At 43.9% G+C, this 25,213-nt stretch overlaps 1 protein-coding gene across 1 annotated transcript in view; it reads left to right on the top strand.

Annotated features, from left to right (window-relative positions):
* The first annotated feature begins 6,701 nt into the window (after positions 1–6,701).
* The window catches only part of ELOVL7 (ELOVL fatty acid elongase 7), a 33,540-nt gene continuing 15,028 nt past the window's right edge, over positions 6,702–25,213 (top strand). The window contains exon 1 of the mRNA XM_066602776.1: positions 6,702–6,747. The gene's annotated coding sequence lies outside the window, so the exon portion shown is untranslated. The remainder of the gene's footprint in view (positions 6,748–25,213) is intronic.

The following is a 25,213-nucleotide window of genomic DNA, read 5'->3' as shown; positions in this document are numbered from 1 at the left end:
GTTCCAACTGCAGTGCTTGATATCGCAGGCCAAGTTTCGATTCATCTCAATACCTGTAATACCATGCCTGGCCACAATAGTGTGAACAGAGCTGCCTGCTGTCTACTTCCTGCAGAAATTAGCTCACTGGATTAGAGAACAGCTGATTGACATGGGTCCTTGGCGATAGATCTCTGCTGATCTATTATTGATGACGTATTCTGAGGATAGATCATCAATAGTTTAAAACTGGACAACCCCTTTAAACTTTGGTTGTTCTGCTTCAATCACAGAAATTGAAGATACATTTTAACACTGGGTCCTGTTTTATTATGGCATATGACACTCAATTATTCATAAATCACTAAGAGCTCTGGTTGATTCTAAAACTACTGTCATGGATGTAGTTATGGGGGGTGCAGAGGTAGCAGCACTTGGGCCCTGGCACCTGAATGGCTGTGATTGGTTCTAATTGGCTGAGCCACGGCGCTCAAGAACCAATCACAGCCAGCTCTTCCTGGAGGCGGGGATTTTGAACCTCCAAACCAGGAAGCACTTACTGAAAACTACAAGCAAGTCTGCCGGAGCTGCAGTGCCTCTTAGGTGATGTATTCTTTTTTTTATGCAGCTGAGGCTTATTTTAGGGATTTTACAGTCGGATTACGTACTGTAAAAGTTGCATTGCACAGCACGCAAACCGTATTTTTGTGCGATGCAACACAAAGGAAGGGTCCATAGGGAACCATGGGCTACAAAACACAGCAAATCGCGGCTGTATAGAGCATGCTGTGCTTTTGTATTCTCGCAATGTCACAGGCTACAAAACATCGCTAATATGAAGGAACCCATTGGAAAGCATGGACTTCACATACATGTGATTTGTAGCACTACCACATCGCAAGAAAATTGCGCGATTTTGTCGCTGGTGTGAAACTGGCCTCATGAACAAAAAATGGGTTCTATTCAATAAATATTGCGCGCACAAAACGCTGAGCAAACACGTTCGTGTAAATCTGGCCTAAGAGTCCGTTTACACTAAATGGTGTAATACGATTCTCCCATGCGCACAAGAGGAAATTGTGCGGATGGCTTTTATTGCAGTCAATGGAAGCCGTCCGTCCCGCGATACTTCCGCTGTGAGTACTGCGGAAGTATCACTAGAATACGCTTCCCAGCCCAGCGCCGGTGCGTCATGTGCTGCACTGCACATGCGCGCTGGCTCGCCGATGGAGACACTCACAGCGGATTGGGAGAGGTGAGTATAGGGTCTCTAGGGGGCACTGGTCTGGTTCCGCTGTGATATTTCGCAGGTGGAATCTGACCCGGCCGTGGGCAGGAGGCCTTACTGTATACGTGACTGAGAACGACTGAATGATCAGGATTTAAACTGAATAATAAGTAAACGAGTCAACGAGGATTCTTACACTTGCATAAAATGAACAATGAACGTAAAGCAAAGGATTTATCTCTGGCTGCGTTTACACTGAATGATTAGCGTTCGTCTCGTTCCTTATACGATAATCGTTCCGTGTAAAAGGCTGGCGATACACTTACATGGTTGCCAGCCAGGTCTCCCAACCCCCAGACATTAAACACTCATGCTTGCTGTGTATTTAGTGTCTGGGTTGGACGATATTGTATTTCTTACTTTCCGGTCAGATGCTTTCCGATTAGTTTTGTGTACTTGAGAGTTTTTCCCAGACACACCTCCCTTTGTCATCCGTCAGGTTATAGGTAACATATTAAGGAATAGTGGAGGCTGGTACAGTAGGGAAATCATTGCCTCAGGTAACATTAACTGGCATCCAAGCACCACTTGTCCCGTCAGCATGCAGGACATCATCAGCTCTACTTAAGGCTAGTTTCACGCATCTTTGTTCTTGCGATTTTTGAGCGTCAGCTATGCTTTTTTTTTTTTTTAGAATAACCCAGCATTGCATCGCTGCCGCTTCCGATGAAATTGTGTGATATTTTTTTTTAATTGCACAATTCAATAGGGCTCTTTTAATGTTAAAATCACAACGCGCGTTTGTTGTGATGCGATAAAAAGAAGCCTCCATAGGGAAACATGGGAGATAAAAAAAATGCTGATAGAGCATGCCGCGATTTTTTGTTCTCTCAACATCGCATCAATGAAAACATCGCTATTGGGAAAGACACCATTGACTATCACATTAGGTGAAAATCGCGCAATTTTCTCGCCCCTTGTGAAACCACTAGAGATGAGCGAGCATACTAGTCCGAGCTTGATACTCGTTCGAGTATTAGGGTAGTACCACGCGGTGTTCAGGTTACTTTCATTTTCTTCCCTGAGAAATCTGCGCGCTTTTCTGGCCAATAGAAAGACAGGGAAGGCATTACAACTTCCCCCTGCAACGTTCAAGCCCTATACCACCCCCCTGCAGTGAGTGGCTGGCGAGATTAGGTGTCACCCGAGTATTAAAATCTGCCCCTCCCGCTGCTCGCCACAGATGCATTCTGACATTAGTTCAGGGAAAGTGGTATCTTGGTGAAGCTGCTATAGGGAGAGTGTTAGGAGTATTTTAGGTTTCAAGAACCCCAACGGTCCTTCTTAAGGCCATAGAAATCGCAGATCGCACCTATGTGCGATCTGCGATTTCTGTTCTCTTCTCTATATGCGCTCAATGGGGCCGGCGGCAGCAGCGCCGACCCCATTGAGAACATATAGAAGAGAAATCATTCTTCTCTGCCGTGGACCAGGAGGGAGCGACAGCCTGCAGCAGCACCGCAGAACGTCAGAAGAAGTGAGTAATGATTTTTATTCTTTGCTCCACTGTATTGCCGGCGTATAAGGTGACAGTTGGGGGGTCGTCTTATACGCCCCGTCGCCTTATACGCCGGTATATATTTTTATTGTAACACATTTCTGGATGAATTGCAGGGAAGGGCTTATATATGTAAGCCCTTCCCGACAATTCATCCCGCGATTGCCGGCAGCCCATTGCTTTCAGTGGAACCTGCTGTATTGCCGGCTCCATTGAATTCAATGGGCAAACATCGTTCTTCTCTGCCACAGCTGTTACAGCTATGGCAGAGGAGAACGATCTTTATGCTGACAGTGGGGGGGGGGGGGGGCACTCTTGCCGCTATTGTGGCTTAATAGTGGGACCTGGGAACTTGAGATGCAGCCCAACATGTAGCCCCTCGCCTGCCCTATCCGTTGCTGTGTCGTTCCCATCACTTTCTTGAATTGCCCCGATTTTCACAAATGAAAACCTTAGCGAGCATCGGCGATATACAAAAATGCTCGGGTCGCCCATTGACTTCAATGGGGTTCGTTACTCGAAACGAACCCTCGAGCATTGCGAAAAGTTCGTCCCGAGTAACGAGCACCCGAGCATTTTGGTGCTCGCTCATCTCTAGAAACCACCCTAAACTTCATGCTTCCACGTTCAATGAGATTTTTCCGGAATAGAATGCTGTACAATAATCATCTCCACGTGGATTTTCCATTCTAAGGCCTCATGTCCACGGGGAAAATCAGATCCGCTGCAGATTCTCCATGGAGAATCCGCAGCGGGTCCCTCCTGCCCCGCGGACATGAGCGCTGAAAATAGGAATTTAAAAGCATTTACCCATCCGTAGCGGGCGGGGAAAGCCTTCTCTTCCTCACGGCCGGATCTTCTTTTCCGGCCGGCGGATGAATTCGTCACGCCGGCGGCACGTCGCCGGCACGTCACCGACGTGCCGCGCGCATGCGCCGGGCACATCCGCCGAGCCGAAGCAAGAAAGATCCGGCCGTGAGGAAGAGAAGACTTTCCCCGCCCGCTACGGTTGAGTAATTCTTTTAAATTCCTATTTTAGGTCTCCCTTCAATAGAAGCCCGCGGGAGCCGTCCCCGCGGGAGACCCGCATGAAAATGGAGCATGGTCCAGATTTTTTCATGCTCCATTTTTTTTTAAATCCCTTTTATTGACCATCCGCGGGTATTTATCTACCTGCGGGTGGTCAATGCATCCCTATGGGGTGCGGATCCGCGGGCAGAAGAAGAGTTAAAATCCGCTGCGGATTTTAATTCTTATTTTGCCCGTGGACATGAGCCCTTAGGGTACATGCATATGGACTATATTTCTGTCTAATTTCCGCATAAAACAAAATCGGACAGAAAGAGCACCCATTTACTTTAAAGGGTGTATCCACATGGGCTTTTTCTAACTTGGACGAATAGTCTGAGTAAAAATAATTGCATGTCCTAGTTTTGTGCGCTTTTCGGATGAGGGTAGCATGTTAATGTACTGTGTTCAGCACACGGATGCGATGGCCAAGTGCTATATGATGTGAGTGCATGTACCCTAAAAAAGTAGCTTTTGTAAGCCATGTTATCTTCAGGTAAAGGTCAATTAAAGGCCCTGTTACACAGCAAGATACATTGGAACGAGCATGTGGCCATCAGTGAAGTGGGGATCATATATCGTTTGCTTGGCATGTACTTAGACTGAAGAATATTTGGATAGTTTATTGGATCATAAGCGCACCTCTAGCAGGGGTGTAACTATAGTAGATGCAGGGGATGCGGTTGCACCCGGGCCCAGTAGCCTTAGGGGGCCCATAAGGCCTCTCATCTCCATATAGGGAGCACAGTACTATGAATAAAGCATTATAGTTGGGGGCCCTGTTACAGGTTTTGCATTGGGGCCCAGGAGCGTCAAGTTACGCCTCTGACTTCTAGTCAACCCGTCTGCCACTGCTTTCTATTCAGTGACGTGTTATGATGACGCCTGTTTATACACAAAGATTTGCAGCAAGCAAACCATGATTTATAGTTCTGCATGACAGATGCAATCAGCGATAATTTATTGCTGATTTTTCAATACCTGCATGTGTTTACACCTAAGGGCTCATGCCCATGGCTGTATGGCTAAAACCCTACGTGTCTCCCTGCAGCGTTTTACACATTTTGCAGCCATAGGCTCTGCCAACAGAGAGCCGGCAAAGACTGCATATGGCTGCGTATGGCACTGCCCACGTATCACATGGACATGCACTCTGTTTCAGAGTGGCGATAAGTATGAATTGTGTATGGACAGTGAATCATAGGCGGCCCATACACGTGTATACGACTCATGCTGCATGGTACACAGAGAAATAGAGCATGCTGCGATTTATTTCTCTTATCTCACATGAGCAGATCTGAATTGTGGATTCTGCAATTGCCATCCCTGTATATGATACGTGGTAATACGCGGGCACTGACCTTTGAAGTTTCACTTACACTTGTAGGTAAGAATTGTGGATTCCACGAGTAAAAGAAAAATCGCAGCATGCTCTATTTTACCGCGGATTCTGCGTGTATGAGCTCCATTGATCTATGGATGCCTTTGATCCACAGTGCATACACAATTAGGGTGCATTTACACGACAGATATACGGCATCTCTCTCTGCAGGGGGAGGAGGCTGGAAAAGCCGGGAGCAGTGCTCTGAGCTCCCGCCCCCTCTCTGCCTCCTCTTCACCCCTCTGCACTATTTTCAATAAGGAGAGGCGGGACAGGGGGAGAGCTAATTCCCAGAACTTAGCCCCACCCCCCTTCCGCCTCCTCTTATTGCAAATAGTGCAGAGGGGCAGAGAGGGGGTGGAGAGTTGGCGGAGAGGGGGCGGGAGCTCAGAGCACTGCTCCTGGCTCTTCCAGCCTCCTCCCCCTGCAGAGAGAGACGCCGTATATCGGCCAGCATGAAAACCCAGCCGATATACAGTTGTGTGAATGCACCCTTACATTGTGTATGGATGCAGATTTTCTTACAAGTTGCTAGGAGATCAGATACGTATGGAATAAATAAAGCAGGAATTTGTGGGCATTGAATGCAGGACAGTGTGGGGAGCTACACCCCATCCAGCCTGCTGTCTGCACTTCCGCTTGTCCTTCTGGGCTCTTCGTCCACAAGAAGTGTTGTTGTTTTTTTTAAATGGTTTATACTACTCCCAAAATCAGCAGTATAACCCAGCTGAGCCTAGAGAGCAGAAGGCTCTCAGAACCGCTTTCACCACGACAGTACAGGAGAATATCACCTGAGTGATAGAAGGGTGTTTCTAGGGGGTTGGGCAACTTTCTCATGTCATTCCCTGCTTGCGTTCGTTCTTCCGTGAGGACAATACGCTGTCATACGCAATATATCCACATGGAAAACACACATATGCGACCAAACGCAACCATACGCAATTCGCTTCTGCAATCATTCACAGGTCTTCCTCTGTGGCTATCCGCACCCAGAATCTGACCCGCTTGTGTGAGCCCAGTAGAAATTTCACACTACAATCAATGCTCCACAATAGAGCAACTAATAGAACATGTCAAATTTGTTTTATCACTTTTAAATGAATCGGACAAAGAAAACTTCTGAAATCCGAAACGTACAGAGGTATACCAGGACTCCAGAGACTTCTATGGGTGCCGTATTATAACTCTGTAAGCTGCAAACCTGTATGGATGGCCATGTGGTGCATGAGCTCAAAGGGAACACTCAATCCCATTAGATAATAATAGTTATAGTTGCAGTCACTTTTTCCTTTACGCCTCTTTCTGCAATACAATAACCTCCGATGAGTGTACCTTATTAACCCTCCGGGTGATTGTAACATTCCTGTAGGAAGGCTTCAGCTCCCCTAGCTTCCCATTCTTCTGCTGTAAGGGCCACTCCCTATGGGCATGTGTAATGTGGGATGGGAGGCATCTTTAGTGACTCACACTACACTCCAGGTCTGTTCTCTCTTCTTGTCCAGGCGGTGGGACAGGTGCTGCTAGTCCTGCAAGGTAGGAAAGTCTCTTCTCTACATGGCATATGTGATGCTTTACCCCTTAGGTATAATACTCTTCAGTCTGCAGCAGATTGGTTGTGTTATATAGTTACATTGTTTCTTTTGTTGCCCTAAATATGATATCTGTTTATAAACAGCTTATGAAATATCAGATAAGTGGGCAGATATCTATATGCTGGTATATTGCAGACAGCTTTCCTTGCTTGGCTACAATTAGCTGGTGTGTTGTAACACTTCTGTGGCTACTTTGTAGTTGTGATGTACTTGGAAGTCACAAACCTGTTATGACCCACAAGCTACGATGTGTACAGAGCGAGCTGTTTTTGGATACTTTGTAAATTAATGCTGTACACAGGTGCTATTATATGACTTTCTCCGATGTGAAATACAGACCACTACACTGATTGGAGCCAGCAACTGGGCTTCTCAGCTCTATGTGGAGTCTAGGTGTCGGCTGCAATCGTATTCTAAGTAAATTGGTGCGTTCAGATGTGCTCCTTTTTTTTTTTCTTTTTAGATGCAGGACGATTGCAGCATAACCTATTAGGGTCCATATTCTATGGGAGTGTTAAACAATTCCCCCCCCCCCCCCCCCCCCCCAAATCATGAACCAAAATCACATATTCCCATGTGAAGGAGTCCCTTCGTCTTTCACACGAATGTAAATATACAGCGTTTTAGGCAGTAAATATTTTATTTCAATGGATTCGTTCACAGCTGCATAATTTTTCATGTGACTTTCGGTCATGTGAAAAAAGCAACATGTGCCACCTTGGTGTGTATTATACACCAAACTAGCCCATTCAAATCAATGGCCGTGCATCAATAGGATTTTGTATTTAAAAAAAAAACAACTGCCGATAGGCAAAAAATCGCAGTAAGTCCTAAGGCTGATTTCACCTGGGTGAGGGCAATATCGGGCCATGAAATTCAGCCTAATATCGCGCTCACCAATGTGTGATGTGTTTTTGTGTAAAAACTTCGGGGAAGTAGCTGCGAGGCTTTTAGTTGAGGCGGAGGATCAGAAGTTTTTCAGTGGGACACATCACACTCACGTGCACCTCACACACAGTGTGATACTTTGCCAATCCCATTAAAAATAATGGGCGATACGAAACGCCCAAAGATGGCACATGCCGCAGTGTGTATGAAATGATGCAGGAAAAAAAATCACTCGTGTGTATGACTCCATTCAAAAGAAGGGGGTTCGTATTCGCGCGTGCTGCAACGCACAAATCTCATGTGATTTTTTTTTTTTTACTTTTTTTATTTTTTAAATGAGCATATTTTGTGGTGTGGGGGGCCCATGGCCCAAAAACATGGCCCGTGTAAAAAGTGCAACGGGTGTTTTTTTTTGTTGTTTTTTTTAAATTTTGATGCAGTTCTAACTGCACGCCTGAATACACCCCGAGTTGGCAGATGGGGTGTCCTCTGATCTAGAAGCATGTGTTCCAACCTCTGTTATTAGCCGCCACTAATATCAATAGACCCCAATCAGCGTCAGAAGGTATTATGGATCTCTCTAGCTGTAGGCTTCATGTTGAGGAGTATATACAGTTTGAGCCTTGGGGTCTATGTATACATATTGCACTCCTTCTCATAGCATAAACTGGCATGAAATCTTCTAGACATGACTGTAGGAACTTTAGGAGGATCTACAGGATTCCGTGTGCTTTATTGTTTGCATGTGATCATCATGAGCGCTTTTACCTGCTGCGGCCTCGGGGCCTGAGAATGCAGCACCAGCCCCATTGAAAACATAGAGAATGCATTGCGGACTTCCGCCCCAGCTGTGGCAGAAGTCTGCGATGCTATCCCATTGCTTTCAATGGGGTTGGTGCTGCTGCGGTCCCATTGAAAGCAGTGGGTTGCCTGCAACCCACTGCTTTCAGTGGGGCTTCGTGGGGATGAAGGAATCCCCTGCCATAGCCGTCACAGCTGTGGCGAAAGTCTGCAATGTACTCTCTATGTTTTCAATGGGGCTGGCGCTAGTGCCGCCGGCCCCATTTAAAACAATGAGCGATATCGCAGAGGTTTTTTTTTTGCGTTGTGAAGCCTGCATTATCACTTGCTCTCGCATCACAAGAAAACATATCGCTAGTGTGTAGGTGCCCAATCACACTGGCGATATATTAGCGCACTTCTTTAGCGCTATTACTGCAAAATGCGTGAAAAAACAGGCGAGAGAATCACAAGTGGCAGTGATGTTCAAAAATCGTGGGAAAAAGTCGCAATCGCCAGTGTGAAGGAGCCCCTAGGCCTCTCGTGTTGTTTTCAATGGGACCTTAAGAGACCTTGCATGCCATGTGAGTGCGATGCGATGTTTCCCATTGAAGTCACTGGGAAACACTTGCGATCGTTTCACGCACGTGAAAATCACAATTGCACAGAAGCAATGTGATGTATTTTTTAATCGCCATGAAAATCTCATGTTGGCAAGCGCAATAATGTCCCAATATCACGCTGACTGTATGAATGTGGCTTTCAGACAGATTCATACGAACAACGTATTTGACCACAAAAAATCTGCGTGCGCAATATGCAGAAAATAGAACCCATTGATCTTAATGGGTTTATTGACATACTTACTTGTTGTGCACAATTCCATCATTCCAAAAAACCGCAGCGTATTCTATCTTTCTGCGCATTCACTGAGGGAAAGAACACGTTTTGCACTTGGTAAATTGGTTGGCTGTTTCAACAGCTGGGATCATCGGTGCGCGGCAGTAGAAAAACTCAGTTGTATGTGCAAATACGCAATATCCGATGCGCAAAAACGTGCAATACGTTTATGGCTTTCATGGGTGCCTGAATACACCAATTTAATTCAATGGATCCATAAACTGTCAGGAAAAAATACGGACACAAAATACGCCTGTGTGACTATGATGGGACCTGGTGGCTCGGTGGCATCTGGTTTACTGCGCTGTATAAACTTATCGCCTAGAGACGAGCTGATCTGCGTTAGTGAAATATTAATGGCTCTGACGGCCGGATGGGGTTTTCTTTTCTTACCAGCAGGTTTGAATATTAAATGAAGTTTCGCCCTCCAGGATTTGAATGAGCTCTGACTTGTTCTTTTATTTGCGTACCTTGCCTGTCAGCTGCACGTTTTATGGGAACTGAGGGGCTGCCTGCGTGACTCGTCTGATTTTATTTTTTTTTTAATGGGGTTTTTTTATGCCACTTTCACACCTGTCTGTCTTTGAAAGCCAAAACCAGGAGTGTAACCTACACTGTGAGAAAAGTATAATGGAAAGACTTGCACCTCCTTGTTTTGGCTCATAAATTCTGATGCAAAATACTAATCAAAATCTCAGTGACCTTAAAAGCCCGATCCTAGTCATTATATCCATGTATTATGTCCTGTAGTGTTAGTGGGGCAATTTAAAGCACTTGTGCAAAACCTGGTACTTTTACACAGACCAATATCAGACCTGAGTGTTCCTCTGAGCGCTTGTTCGCCCACCAGAATGTGCATTAGTGAAACCATGTGTGTTTTTACTATGTTTTTAGTAAAATGTGGCAAAAAACGCACACAGTTTTGCAAATGTACTTTCTGGTGGGGTTTTTATTGCAACGGAACTGCCTTGTGTAAATGGAGCCTAAGGGCTCATGTCCACGGGGAAAAGAAGAATTAAAATCCGCAGCGGATTTTAACTCTTCTCCCGCGCGCGGATCCGCACCCCATAGGGATGCATTGACCACCCGCGGGTAGATAAATACCCGCGGATCGTCAATAAAAGTGATTTTAAAAAAAATGGAGCATGAAAAAATCCGGACCATGCTCCATTTTCATGCGGGTCTCCCGCGGGGACGGCTCCCGCGGGCTTCTATGGAAGCCGTCCGGATCCGCGGGACACAAAAATCATATTTTACTTACACGCTCCGGTTCTTCTCTTCGGCGCCGCGCCATCTTCTCTCAGCCGCGGCCGGATCATTTTGCTTCGGCCCGGCGCATGCGCGGGGCACGTCACCGACGTCATCGTGCACATCCGCCGAGCCGAAGAATGAAGATCCGGCCGCGACGAGAGAAGATGCCGCCGCTGCGAAGAGAAGAAACGGAGCGGATCGGAGGTAAGTTTATTCTCATTTATTTGTATTTTCAGCGCTCATGTCCGCGGGGCAGGAGGGACCCGCTGCAGATTCTCCATGTAGAATCCGTAGCGGGCCCGATTTTCCCCGTAGACATGAGGCCTTAGTGTGCTAGTGCGAGCGGCCTCCACCGGCCCTCATGTAATATCTACAAGCTATAATAGCGTTAATTGTAGGGTGGCACCTATGCTTTCCCGGTAATGGTCAGGAAAAAAATAGGGACCCAAAGGGACCAACGATCAGCCAACTAACGAGCAAATGCCTGTTAGGGGCCATTTAGACACAACGATTATCGCTCAAAATTCGTTATAACGATCAAAAGTGAGCGATGGTTTTAACCTAACGAAAATCGTTGGAAAATGGACGTAGTGGCCGGGCTTTTCAGTCGTTCGATTATCGTTGTATAGCGTTTCCATTAAACGATAATTGAGTGATAGTTTATTTTGAAAGGCGTGTGCATTTAGTGATGGGGAAAAAGAGCCGCTTTGTATTGGCTCATGAAAATTGTCGGTGCGCTTATCTTGTCTTTAAAAAATAACGAGCTGTTTAGAACTAGATGTCTTTAAAAAAAAAAAAAAAACGCCTATAATAGGTGATCTATCTTAAGGAATTGTGAAAGGGTTATATGAAATAAACTAGGTGGTACAAACTATAGTATTTTTGTCATTGGAATGTAAATCATCTCTTGGTCATCCGTGTCAAAAATACCTGTAGTTTTGTGTTTTGACCTATTAGTGACCTAAAATCTAACCAGATCTGCGTAAGCCTAAATAAAAATAATCCATGAATCCGTGGATGCGTTTAGAATGGGGAATTAACTCTTAATGGTCTTGGTTGCTGCTTGCAGGGTTCGTCACAATGGCACAGGCAATGGTTGAGCACCAGGTGGGCGTGTGGTAAAATCCAAGCTTTGTTCTCCCGACAGCCAATCGCGCTGCCTTGAGGCGGCTGCATGTACGCCCGCCAAACGATTAAACCCTTCCATCAAAGCGCTGGACGAATGTCCTTTAAACCAAACGAAAAGCGATCTGCCGAACGATGGAGTTTAAGTGGACTGAAAGACAACAATGAACGAATAGGTAACAAAAAATGCATGATGGGCGCATGTTTACACACGATTATCGCTCAAAAAACAGCTTTGAGCGAATCTTGGGTGATAATCATTGTCTAAATGGGCCGTTAGTCGGCTCATTTAATTGAGCATAAAAATGCTCACTGGTCAGCTGCACATCTTGACCCTACTTTTCCAGACTTCTACAATTCGCCATGGCATGCTGGATATCAGCTTCTGGACCAAATTCTGACTGATGGCAACCCATTTGTAGTGACCCCGAAGGATCCTACACAATGCTATTGCTATACTAAAGTAGTTCAAACTGGTATCACCCGGTGGTTAAAATGTCTAACTGCAGATTAATTTGCTCGGCATCCAGCTTCTTTCTCATTGGCTAACGGCAATTCTAACTCTCATTGGCCAGTCTGCGTGATGAGGACTCGCAGATTGGCTGAGAGATAGTGGGGTTACAGTGAGCCCGTGATTGGAGGAGAAAGAGAACATGCACGAAGGGTAAGTCCTGCACAGGAAGGCAGGGAGTGCGTAGTTAGTGGACTGAGAGCAGAGCAGATGCGTGTAAGGAGAGTTAGTGAGCGCAGCGGTAAGGAGATGTCTTGGAGCGGACTGTAGAGAGATCCCAGAGTGGGTGAGCAGCTGTAAGGAAGGAAGTGCCGGAGCCCATCTTCCAGCCTGAGTACAAACAAGGCTGTAATATATTCACCTTGGGTGAGCGATTCAGCGCAGCATCAAGCATCTAGTTCTGATAGAATTGTTACTTTTGGAGCAGAGGCATGACTTGAAGCTTCTGGGCCCCAATGCAAAACCTGTAGCAGGTCCCCCAACTATAATGCTTTATTCATAGTACTGGGCTCCCTATATAGAGAAGAGAGAATTTAGGTGCCCCCTAAGGCTCCTGGGCCCCGGAGCAACCGCATCCCCTATAGTTACGCCCCTGTGTAGGAGCCAGCGCCATAGTTAACACTATCGTGGAATATCTCCCTTTTAATAAAGGCATTTCATAGCCATATATTCCCAGGTCATTCTGGCAGACGCTGCTATTTGGGAAGCACTGGTGATGGCCACTGGGACACCAGTTTAGCTAACTCCCAGTCGCACAGTTCACATCCCTCTGGTGCGCTACACGTTGTTGCGTAATTAGTGTTTGGAGTTCATCACAATTTCTCTGTGTTTGTTTATACACTTTTTGACATCTGGGGAGTTTGCTGGCCATGGAGCAAAGATGTCAATGTTCACTGAGCCCCACTTGGTTATCACCATTGCCTTGTAATATGGTGTTCCATCATGCTAAAAGAAGCATTGGCCCTGGATTGTTGGTAGAAGTTGCTCTTGGAGGAGGTTTATGCTTTTCTTTATTCATGAATTGTTCTAAGGCAAAATTGTAAGTGAGCCCACTCTCAGATTGAAAGCCACCCCACTCATGAATGGTCTCTGCATGTATTACTGTTGGCATGACACAGGACTCATGGGAGCACTCCCCTTTTCTCCAGACAGTCATTCTTCCAGATGTCCCAAACAGTCTGCAGGGGCCTTCATCAGAGAAAATAACCGTACCCCAGTCCTCTTCAATCCTTGTACTTCCTGCAAAATGACAGTCTGTCCTTTGATGTTTTTCTTGGTGAGAAGTGGCTTCTTTGCTGCCCTTATTGACCCCAGGACGGCCTCCAGAAGCCTTCACTGTGCATGCAGATGCACTGATGCCTGCCTGCTGCCATTCCTGACCAGGTGCTGCACTGGTGCTGTATCTTCTTTAGAAGACAGTCCTGGCAATAAGAAGAATACTGAAATTATGTTATTTTGTGGCAAGGCTGGAACTCAGTGGAAATTAGGAAATGTTCATAGCAAGGAATGACTTTGCAATTTATTGCAATTCATGATCATTCTTCATAACCATCTAGACTTAAAGGGCCCTTGTCATTACCTGAGTCCCACAAACTGCATCATGGGGCTCAAAAGATGAGGGAACAGAGTGTCTGGGGAGCTGTTTTTAATACTCATTTGGTCCCCCATTCCAGCACTGTGCCCCCAGGAAATCGGTGCATTGCACACATGGTGATTCTTCTTTTCACAAGGCTTTGCACGTGTGTTCACCCATTCATCTCTATGGGAGAGCTTTCACACACAGCCTTGTAAAAAGTCACACTGTGTTTGCGCTGATTCCTTGGGTGCACAGAGCTGGAATGTGGGACCGATGAGTATAAAAAGCAGTTCCCCAGAATTTCTGTTCCCTCATCTATTCAGCCCCATAATGTAGTTTGTGGAACTCAAAGGTAATGACAACAGCCCTCAATGCAAATTGCCACTATAAAAACTGAAGTGGCAAACGGCTCATGCCCATGGCCGGATCGGATTCCGTCTGCGAAATCTCACAACAGAATCATACCCAGCTCCCCCCCTGAAACCCTATACTCACCTGTCCAGATTCGCTGCAAGAGTGTCGGCTGGCGAGCAGACGCACATGCAAAGGGCAGCGCATGACGCGCTGGGCTGTAGAGCAGATTCCCGTGATACTTCCGCTGTGCCCACAGCACAGAGAATCGTGGGACGGATGGCTTCCATTGACTGCAATGGAAGCCTTCCATGCGTTTTTTCGCACAAATTAGAACATGCTGTGATTCTCCCCCACGAGCGGAAAATCACAGCTGATTTCCACTCTTGGGCATGGGAGAATCGTTTTACACAGCATGTCTATAGACGGACATTGCTGCTGAAATCACGGCAGGTGTCTGACTACGATTTCCGCAGCGATAATCCGTTTAGGAGCATTCAGCCAAAATTTGCATTAATCTCCAAACTTTTGGCCACAACTATACACATTGCTGATCCCTCTAGAGCAGTGTTTCTCGCTATGGTCCTCAGGTCATAGTTACAGGATTTCCTTAGTATTGCACAGGTGATATGTTAATAAAAGCTACTCAGAAACGGTCACAGGTGTTCTCTATAGGATATCCTCAGATAATCTTCTGTACTTTAGAATGGCGTTTAGAAACAGCATCGGCTTTGTTCCGTAGATTGGGGAGGTCACGTCAACTTATTATTTTTTTCGTTCTGTCTACCATCACAGATTTGACACAGATTACCGTGAACGCCCCCCCCCCCCCTTTACCCCCCACACACTGCATTTACTTCCTGTAAAGTATCAGGCAGTTGAGTGGAAAACTAATGGACCCCATTATAGTCAACTAGCTGATATACCCGGCTTCGCCCGGGTCTATTTGGTACTGGTGTTTATCTGGTGTTCACACGGAAAATCTTATGAAGTCGTGGTTACTTTAGAGATACCGGGGGAAAAAAATATATTCACCATTTTGCATAGTTCTCTGCGTTACCCAGGAAACAGCACGGGGAGGTAACCATGCGACGTTTCCTTTATATAAAATGACATCAGGAAGTGAGAGAATTAGATTCCATTTAAAATTTTGACGCTAATTCTTTTGCACTTCGAATTGAATAATAGAGTTGGGACCCATTAACTTTTTTCCTATTTATGACATAATCAATGCCCGTGCCAAATTTCAAGTTTCTATGACATCCCGTCGCGCGTTGCTGCGAAAACAGACATACATACATTCGTTTTTATAAATAGATGACATCAGGAAGTGAGAGAATTAGATTCCATACATAAAATTTGGACGCTAATTCTTTTGCGCTTAGAATTTAATAATCTAGTTGGGACCCATTAGCTTTTCCTATTTATGACATAATCAATGCTCGTGCCAAATTTCAAGTTTCTATGACATCGGGAAGTGAGAAAATTAAATTCCGTACATAAAATTTGGACGCTAATTCTTTGGCGCTTAGAATTGAATAATCGAGTTGGGACCCTTGAACTTTTCCTATTTATGACATAATCAATGCTCGTGCTAAATTTCAAGTTTCTATGACATTGGGAAGTAAGAGAATTAGATTCCGTACGTAAAATTTGGACGCTAATTCTTTGGCGCTTAGCATTGAATAATTGGGTTGGGACTCATTAACTTTTCCTATTTATGATATTATCAATGCTTGTGCCAAATTACATCGGGAAGGGAGAGAATTAGATTCCGTATGTAAAATTTACACGCTAATTATTTTGCGCTTAGAATTAAAAAATGCAGTTGGGACCCATTACCTTTTCCTATGTATGACATATTCAATGCCCGTGCCAAATTTTAAGTTTCTATGTGAGAAAATTACATTCCGTACGTAAAATTTGGACGCTAATTCTTTTGCGCATAGAATTGAATAATCAAGTTGGGACCTATTAACTTTTCCTATTTATGACATAATCAATGCTCGTGCCAAATTTCCCGTTTCTATGACATTGGGAAGCGAGAAAATCAGATTCCGTACGTAAAATTTGGACGCTAATTCTTTTGCGCATAGAATTGAATAATCGAGTTGGGACCCATTAACCTTTCCTTTTTATGACATAATCAATGCTGGAAATCAAATGATCTACGTGGGGGGGTTGTAACTGTTGACGACGCACGCGCCATTTATAAAATTTGGATGCTAATTCTTAGGCGCTTACAATTGAATAATCGAGTTGGGACCCAATAACTTTTCCTATTTATGGCATAATCAATGCTCGTGCCAAATTTCAAGTTTCTATGACATTGGGAAGCGAGAAAATTAGATTCCGTACGTAAAATTTGGACGCTAATTCTTTTGCGCATAGAATTGAATAATCGAGTTGGGACCCATTAGCTTTTCCTATTTATGACATAATCAATGCTCGTGCCAAATTTCAAGTTTCTATGACATTGGGTAGCGAGAAAATTAGATTCCGTACGTAAAATTTGGACGCTAATTCTTTGGCGCTTAGAATTGAATAATCGAGTTGGGACCCATTAACTTTTCCTATTTATGACATAATCAATGCTCGTGCCAAATTTCATGTTTCTACAACATCGGGAAGTGAGAAAATTAGTGGCAATGATGGAAATCGAACGATCTACGTGGCGGGGTTGTAATTGTCGACGACGCACGCACGCGCGCCATTTATCGTAGCATAAATGTACCATGCCTATAACCTTCCCAGGAGTGTACTCAACAACTTCCCAAAGTTTCATGGCGATCGGATGAATAGCGTAGTAGCGCATAAAGGACAAAGACACGCACGCATACAGACATACATTCAATTTTATATAGATAGATGGTGTCCGTTCAGCGCTGATTGGTCCTTTCAACCAGGGGATTCCCCTTTCCTGCTTACCTGAATGGAGCAGGAAAACAGAATCCCCATCGTAGATGTGAAACCACCTTAACTACGTCATGTGCTAAAGAGATCCGTTGCTGCTGCATTACTACGCTATAAGTTATTACACATGCTTCATTTATTATATGATTTGCTACATTGCTAAGTCATCTGGTTTACCTTAAGGGTTCACTCACATAGGCGTATGTTGCCCACAAAAGTTCTCACGCATGTAATACACCATGCTAAAACTCAATTGATTTCTCTTGGGCCACTCACACCTGCTTTTTTTTAAATTATTTTTATTTTTTTAACATGCATGAAGAAAAATGAAGCATGTCCTATTTTGGTGTGTTACGCACCCATATAGGCTATAGGGAATTAACAAATGCAGGAAATACACATGTAGATAAGTATTTGCTGTGTACCCTGTATTTTACATGGGACACATACGCCGGTGTGAGTGAGCCCTAACATAATCTCCCTTGGTATGTGTATTCAGGCTGCTTACACTTGGGGTGTTGGCCTTGTTACTACACATAAGATAAACTGTCCTGTGTGATAGTTACTAAGGAGAGGTGAGAGGTCTGGTCACAGTAACACATTGCCAGGTATATGATGATCAGTGCATGTTCTATACTAGGTAAGATCCAATATTTTGACTTTTACTAAAGGTATTAAGATACTTTATTAATGGGCAAGAAAAATACATGTCACTATAACACACTAAGTGGGAAACCACTGGGCAAATGGAGAGAAACTTGGGGGTTTTAGTTAACTGTAAGCTTAACTGGAGCAACCAGTGTCAGGCAGCTGCTGCCAAGGCAAATAGGATCACAGGGGGCACAAAAGAAGTCTAGGGCACATGACAAGAATATTGTTCTTCCACTTTACAAGTCACTGGTCAGACCACACATGGAATATTGTGGACAGTTTTGGGCATCGGTACACAAGAAGAACATATCAGAGCTTGAGCGGGTACAAAGGTGGGCAACTAAAGTAATAAATGGAATGGGTGGACTACAATACCCAGAGAGGTTAGCAAATTTGAGATGATTTAGTTTAGAAAAAAAATGTCGGAGGGGCAACATAATAACTATGTATAAATATATCAGAGGAGAATACAGAGATCTCTCCCATCATCTATACCAAGAACTATGACTACAACAAGGGGGCACTCTTTACGTCTAGAGGAAAGAAGGTTTCTACACCCAATATAGAAGGGGGTTCTTTACTGTAAGAGCAGTGAGACTGTGGAACACTCTGCCTGAGGATGTGGGGATGGCAAACTTGATAAGAGTACAGGAGGGGCCAGGACACTTCTTCAGTATTACATGTTATAGTCACTAATTACTTCAGAAGGGCCGGTGATCCAGGGAGTATTCTGACTGTCAGATTTGTAATCTGGGAGTATTTCCCCCCCCCCCCCCCCCCCTAAATTGAGGAAAATAGTCTTCTACCTCATTGGAGTTTTTGCCTTCCTTTGGATCAACATTGCAGGATAATTGGCTGAACTAGATGGACTTGTGCTTTTTATTCAGCCTTGCTTATGTCGCTATGTTAATATTTAGACATCACAAAGATGTGACGTGGTTCATATGCCTGGCGTCATGTTACTATCTAGAGGACAACTTCCATTCTGTCAAAGGACATATTGATATCATTTCTAGGTTATGTATTATTAATGGCAATGTGTGGCATACGATGTGCAGATTATACATACAGCCAGGCAACCAGGTTCTATAGTTCTCTGTTACAGAGCAACTCCCTTGAGGTCTCAAGCACCCCGCAGTAGCGCAGTGATTGGGGAGCTCATTTGTCCAAGTCATCAACCTCAACTTTATTGGTGGACTGTAGCTTAGGTCAACACGTTTAGCCCTGAACAGAGCTGTTTTCCCAACTTGTTGATATTATAATATTTCCTAATATACAGACACCATCTGTTGAAATGGGTCAAATTGCCTTTTTATTTATTTTTTTCAAAATTTTTTTCAGACATCATTGTAAAAAAAGGGACTGTTAATAGTTAGTTATCTAACAGATACTTATGAGTTAATTGTTTTTTTACATTTATGTTTAGCAGATTGTTTTCTGCTTTGCCTAATGTAAAAGTCTTGAGCGGGTGAACTCCGGATTCCCGCAGCGGAGTTTGACCCGTTGACCCCTGCGTACCTGTCTGTCGGCTTCTTTCTGCACTGCGGATGTGCCGGCCGGCACCTCGTTGGCATGCCCAGTAGCCACCGACGCTAGGTGATGATGTGGATCCTGCGATACTTCCACAGTGCTCACTGCAGAAGTGCTGCGGGCTTGACAGCTTCCATTGACTTCAATAGTAGCCTGTACACAATCGCAACATGCTGCAATTTCTTCTCCGGAAGTGGAAAATCGCAATAGATTTCCGCTCGTGGAGATGAAATAGCAATTTGCCACAGCATGCTTATGGGGCGGTATTTGCTGTGCAGTCCGGAAAAGGATGCCCACCGTGGACTTCACAATGCAAATCTGCCCGTGAGCGGGAGGCCTAAGGTATTCAACAATGGGTTTTCTAAGGCTGCTTTAACACCTGCGTTAGGGCTTAGTTCAGGGTTTCCAGCTTTCTGCTTTGTTTTGGGGGGAGAAAAACTAAAATAAAACTGGATCCCTTTTTCACCATTGACTTCAATATGGTTTAAAGCACACAAAAAAAGAATGGGAAGCAAGCAGAAGCCTTTCTGTTTTTGAAACGCCACAGTACATGGCATCCGTTTTTTTTCCATTTCATCAGTTTCAGTTTTTCTCATCCAAAAATGGAGCAGAGCGATGGAAACCTTGAACTGAGCCCTAACACAAGTGTGAAAGTAGCCTAAAGCAGACAACCCCTTTAACAGTTAGTGGAGGAAATACAAGTAGTATGATAGAAATGATGTAATAATTGGGGAGTCACAAATGTATCGTGTGAGTGAACGATGTCGGGCAGATACACTGTTGGCTTGTGCAAGAGATAAATCATTCAGTCGTTCACATTCACTGTATAAGTGATTGAGAATGGCCGAACAATCGGTATTTAAACCAAACGATTAGTGAACGAGCCAACGAGGATTTTTATGCCTGTATAAAAGGAACAATGAACAAAAAGCGAACTATTTATTCTGCATTCGATTGTTAACTGCGTTTAGCGTTCATTTTCGCTTGTTGGCACAATTATCATTTTACAAAACCGTTCCGTGTAAAAGGGCCGTTGTATATAGAAGTATATAGTAACAGTTACTACTAGTGTTAGTCACTAGAAAAGATTGTAAAGATTATGCTGTTCATAATGATTGTTTATATAGTGCTAGGAGATTGACAGAAAATGCCCATACAATCCTATCCTGCTCAACTGGACCAACCAGTTTTCGGCACATTCACACCGCTGTGCTCTTGTTCTTCTTCTACATTTCTTTAATTTGCAGAGTAAATACTAAAAGTTGTAAAGAACATTAAACAGGTAATGTTAGAGCTGAAATCCTTTTTAGTTAACATAAATTCTTGGCCCAATCTAAGAAGCAGATACACAAGTCAATCGGTGCTTTGAATTTCCTTTTACATAGGCAGAGAATGGTGTTGAACAGTTGCTAAGATCATTTGTCCCTGTAGGCTGAGTGATCAGCCCATGTAAAAGAATCTTTAGGTGAGACCTGGAGTTGTCCTCTTAAAATGTGTCGGCTTGTTTTGTGGCATTACCTAAAGTATTGATGTCCTCCAGCATTGCTTTTTGTCAATCATGTTTCTTTGTAGATGTACATGTAGACTGCCGAGATTTATGTAGCCCATGTTTCTCTATGGAGCCTTCCTTTCCGTTGCATCGCAAAAACACAACCTAGCTACATTAAAAAAACAAACAAAACAATACATTACCTAACAGACTCTGTCCGGTCCACCACACTTACCCTCCCGAAGCTCTGGCACACTTGACTGTAGTCTTCAGCCAGTGTTTCCTGGTCAGGGGGTTAAAAAATCCCGCCTCCAGAAAGCGCTGACTCTGATTGGTTTTGAAATGTTGTGGCTCAGTCAATCACTGTAGCGCTGGATGAAATAATCTCTCCATTTATCGCAATGGCTGTGATTGGCTCATCGAGCGCTGCATTGATTGGTTCTCGAGCACAGCGGCTCAACTAATCAGAACCAGCGCTTCCTGGAGGCAGGACTTTTTTAACGCTCTGACCAGGAAGCGATGGCTGAAGACTACAAATTAGTACTTCCGAACTGCCAGAGGAGAAGTGCGGCGGAAAGGACAGCGCTTGTTAGGTAATATAAGGCTTATATTTCAAGACACCCCCCCCCCCCCCCAAAACAAAGAAAAAAACAATCCCGGCAAAAAAGTGCTACAAAGTCACGTGACTTTGTAGCGCCACAAAATTGTGATAGCGCACAAAATGCAACTGCGATTTTCTCGTGGTGATATCGCCCATGTGAAAGAGGCCTGATGGAGTGCACCTAGAAGGTGAGTGAGGAGACTTGTAATGCCGCGCATGCTCCTCTGGGTAATATGCAAATAAGAGAGATGGAACAATACCTCTACAGTGCCACCTATTGGATGGCAGCATTTCTTGAAATCAACGTCCAACTCTTTATACAAGTCTTAAAAATGATTGGTAATTGAAATCCAAACCAGAATCCATACACAGACAGCTGTTTCAGGCTATTTTTCTCCTCCTCAGTGTGCAATGTTAGGCATGACTGCAATAGGTATGGAATAAGTGTCAATGGTGGTCCTATATCAGGGGCCCCTACAGAACAGAGGGTCGTGCTACTCGATTGGGTGTTGAGAACGCTTCAATGTTAAAACCCATTTTTAGTGACCAGAAATACCGTTGTCAGGCTTCAGTGAGTGTGGGGTCCTACTACTGATCCTACATTGATGGCGTCTTCTAAGAACAGGTTATCACTGTTTCCTCATGAAACGTTCCTTCGACTGCTTTTTTAAACTTTTTTTTTTTTTTTTTCTTTTGGAATGGATTTTCAATGTTTAGGTTTGTAAACTATGCATTGTTAATTTGAGATTTTCATCTAAATTGTAATTTTGGGCTTGGTAAGCATGTATAACTGCAATATACCGGGGGAAGGAATGTGGAGGAATGTAAACTATTTACTTGTGGGAAGATTCCAGTCTAAAGAATGTAAAATATTTCAACTCTTCTTCAGGTTTAGTATTGCGTGATCACAATTTAGTTGTAGCAAGGAATGTTTTCTTATACATGAGCGACTATACTGGATGTGTAATAGCACAGGAGCCACTGGCCTGTTCAAAAACCATTACTCTCTAAGGTCTGTTAGGTTGCATGTAAGTGATTGTGCTAATGAGACCATGGATCTCAGTTACTAATGAACTGGCATATTGGTGAGACTTTCAACATAGCCATGAAGGAGGTTCTCCATGATTAGCACAGTACTGCCATCAAATTAACAATGGGAAGCATCTGTTTATGGCTTAACCAAAAGAAGGTGATGAAAAATATTATACATTGGGGTAAAATATATTGGATTGCACTGTAATACTTGTTATAAATCACAAACAACCCAGCCTGTTTTTGGCATGCAATTGGCTTTTTGGTACCATACTGTTAGAATTAATTTGCACATATGTGGAACATGTTCCATGCACAACTGCCATTTGATGAGAATTGTACCTTGTAACCATGACAGAAAACTAGACTACATGTAAGTTGTTAGGTTGGGTAATAAGGTTATAGACCTTCTCTACTGATTAGTTGCTCCAGGTAAGTTCATCAACTCCAATCAAGTACCTCCAGATCATGATTTGAGGATATCCTTTAGAAAGAAAACTTGTGGCAATTTCTTAGGCACTGACCATAACTACATCACCAATGGAACACAAAAAAAATCCTGAAAACATGACTTGTTGAGGGTACTTGGGGACTGGAATTGAGAAACATTGTTCTAGGTAATGCTTGTTTGATAAAACTAAAGGCCTTCTACTGCTCCACCTGACCTTTCCATTTGGAGGGTAATCGTATTGAGTGAACTGGCATCCAAACCTTGGCGTTGTAGAGTACAGTATATGCTTATGGTACCCACTAAGTTAGTCCTTTATGGGCATCATTTAGGCTTTTATTATATATGCACAAATACACTTCCCACTTACATTCTTAGTTAGTTCCCCCCCCCACACACACACACAAAAAAAAATGGCTTCTCCATACTAGAAATAAGAAGTATTTTCGACAAGACAAAAATGTACTCCAATCCCAATCTGATTCAGTAGTTGTAGTAATAGATCTTATATGTATTAAACCTTATTGCCTAAATAAGCTCTATTGTCTATACCATCCTTTATTTAACAAAGAACACCGTTCAATGGGTATGCCCATATCATAAAGTGATGGCATATTGCTAGAATATGCAATCCTTCTATTACTGTGAGGGTACAACCTATGAGTCCCTTGCAGATCCTGAGAAGTACTGATCAAGTACTGTGGCCCCTTCAGGCTTTCTCTGCAAAGCGATATTCTCTGCCATCCAGCTGTGCAGGATAAAGTGTTGCACAGCTCCATTCAAGTGAATGGGGCTGGCTGCAGCTCTGCATGGCCGGGTGCACCAGTTTACTGTGGGAAAATGGTGAAGGGGCTTCAGTGCTGATGCAGGATTCTGCGGGTCTCCAACTGATCATAAAGTGATTGCATATTGTGCCATCGGTTTACAGTATGAAAATGCCGCTTAAAGCGGTTGTCTGAGAGCCAGAATCTTTAAAGAGGTTGAACGTCAAATAGAGTAATACTTCTAATATACACACTATTGGAATTATTCTCTATTCCCATTACTGTGTTTATAAGGCTGCTGTAACATTGATGTGGCATCCCACTGTAGCAGTCATTGGACCTTCCTACATGGCCAGAAGTCTTTAGCTCTTGTAAAGTCCAACAATTTGTCAGATGGATGTGCCATGTTGCTAGTCGAATAACTTTTAACTGGAGGTCACAAGGTTTATATGGCCAGTTGAGCATGTAACATAGTAACATAGTATGTAAGGCCGAATGAAGACATTGTCCATCTAGTCCAGCCTGTCTATCCTACTGTGGTGATCCAGAGGAAGGCAAAAAACCCCAAGGCCAGAAGTCAATTAGCCCTTTTGGGGAAAAAATTCCTTCCCGACTCCCTAATGGCAATCAGACTGTTCCCTGGATCAACCCCTAATAGTTCCTACCTGCCTATATACCAGGATTGACACTTAACCTAATATTTATATCCTGTAATATCCTTCTCCAGAAAGACATCAAGTCCCCTTTTAAACTCCTCTATGGATTTTGCCATCACCACTTCCTCCGGTAGAGAGTTCCACAGTCTAACTGCTCTTACAGTAAAGAACCCCTTTCTGTGTTGGTGATGAAACCTACTTTCCTCTAATCGTAGCGGATGTCCTCTTGTTACCGTCGTGGTCCTGGGTGTAAACAGATCGCGGGAGAGATCCATGTGTTGTCCCCTCATGTACTTATACATGGTTATTTGGTCGCCTCTTAACCTTCTTTTTTCTAGAGTAAATAGTCCCAATTTGGACAGCCTCTCTGGGTATTCCAGTCCCGTCATTCCATGTATTAGTTTAGTCGCTCTTCTTTGAACCCCCTCAAGCACTGTGACATCTTTCCTGAGCACCGGTGTCCAGAATTGTACGCAGTATTCCATGTGAGGTCTGACAAGTGCCTTATATAATGGAAGGATAATGTTCTCGTCCTTCGCCCCTATACCTCTTTTGATGCACCCCAAGACTTTATTTGCCTTTGCAGCGGCTGACTGGCATTGGTTACTCCAGTTTAGTCTATTATCCACTAATACCCCCAGATCCTTTTCCATATCACTTTTCCCTAGTGGTACCCCATTAAGTGAATATTTGTGACATCCGTTCCTCCTGCCCATGTGCATAGTCTTACATTTTTCAACATTGAACTTCATTTGCCATTTTTCTGCCCAAGCCCCTAGCTTATCGAGGTCCGTTTGTAGCCGCACATTGTCCTCCGTTGCATTAATTATATTGTATAATTTTGTGTCATCTGCAAATATTGATATTTTGCTGTGCAGCCCCTCTATCAGGTCATTGATAAATATGTTGAACAGAGTGGGGCCTAATACTGAACCCTGTGG

Source organism: Eleutherodactylus coqui, chromosome 5 (assembly GCF_035609145.1).
Source record: "Eleutherodactylus coqui strain aEleCoq1 chromosome 5, aEleCoq1.hap1, whole genome shotgun sequence".
NCBI lineage: Eukaryota > Metazoa > Chordata > Amphibia > Anura > Eleutherodactylidae > Eleutherodactylus > Eleutherodactylus coqui.
Note: the sequence above shows the minus strand (reverse complement) of the source record. Positions and strands in the feature narration are given on the sequence as shown.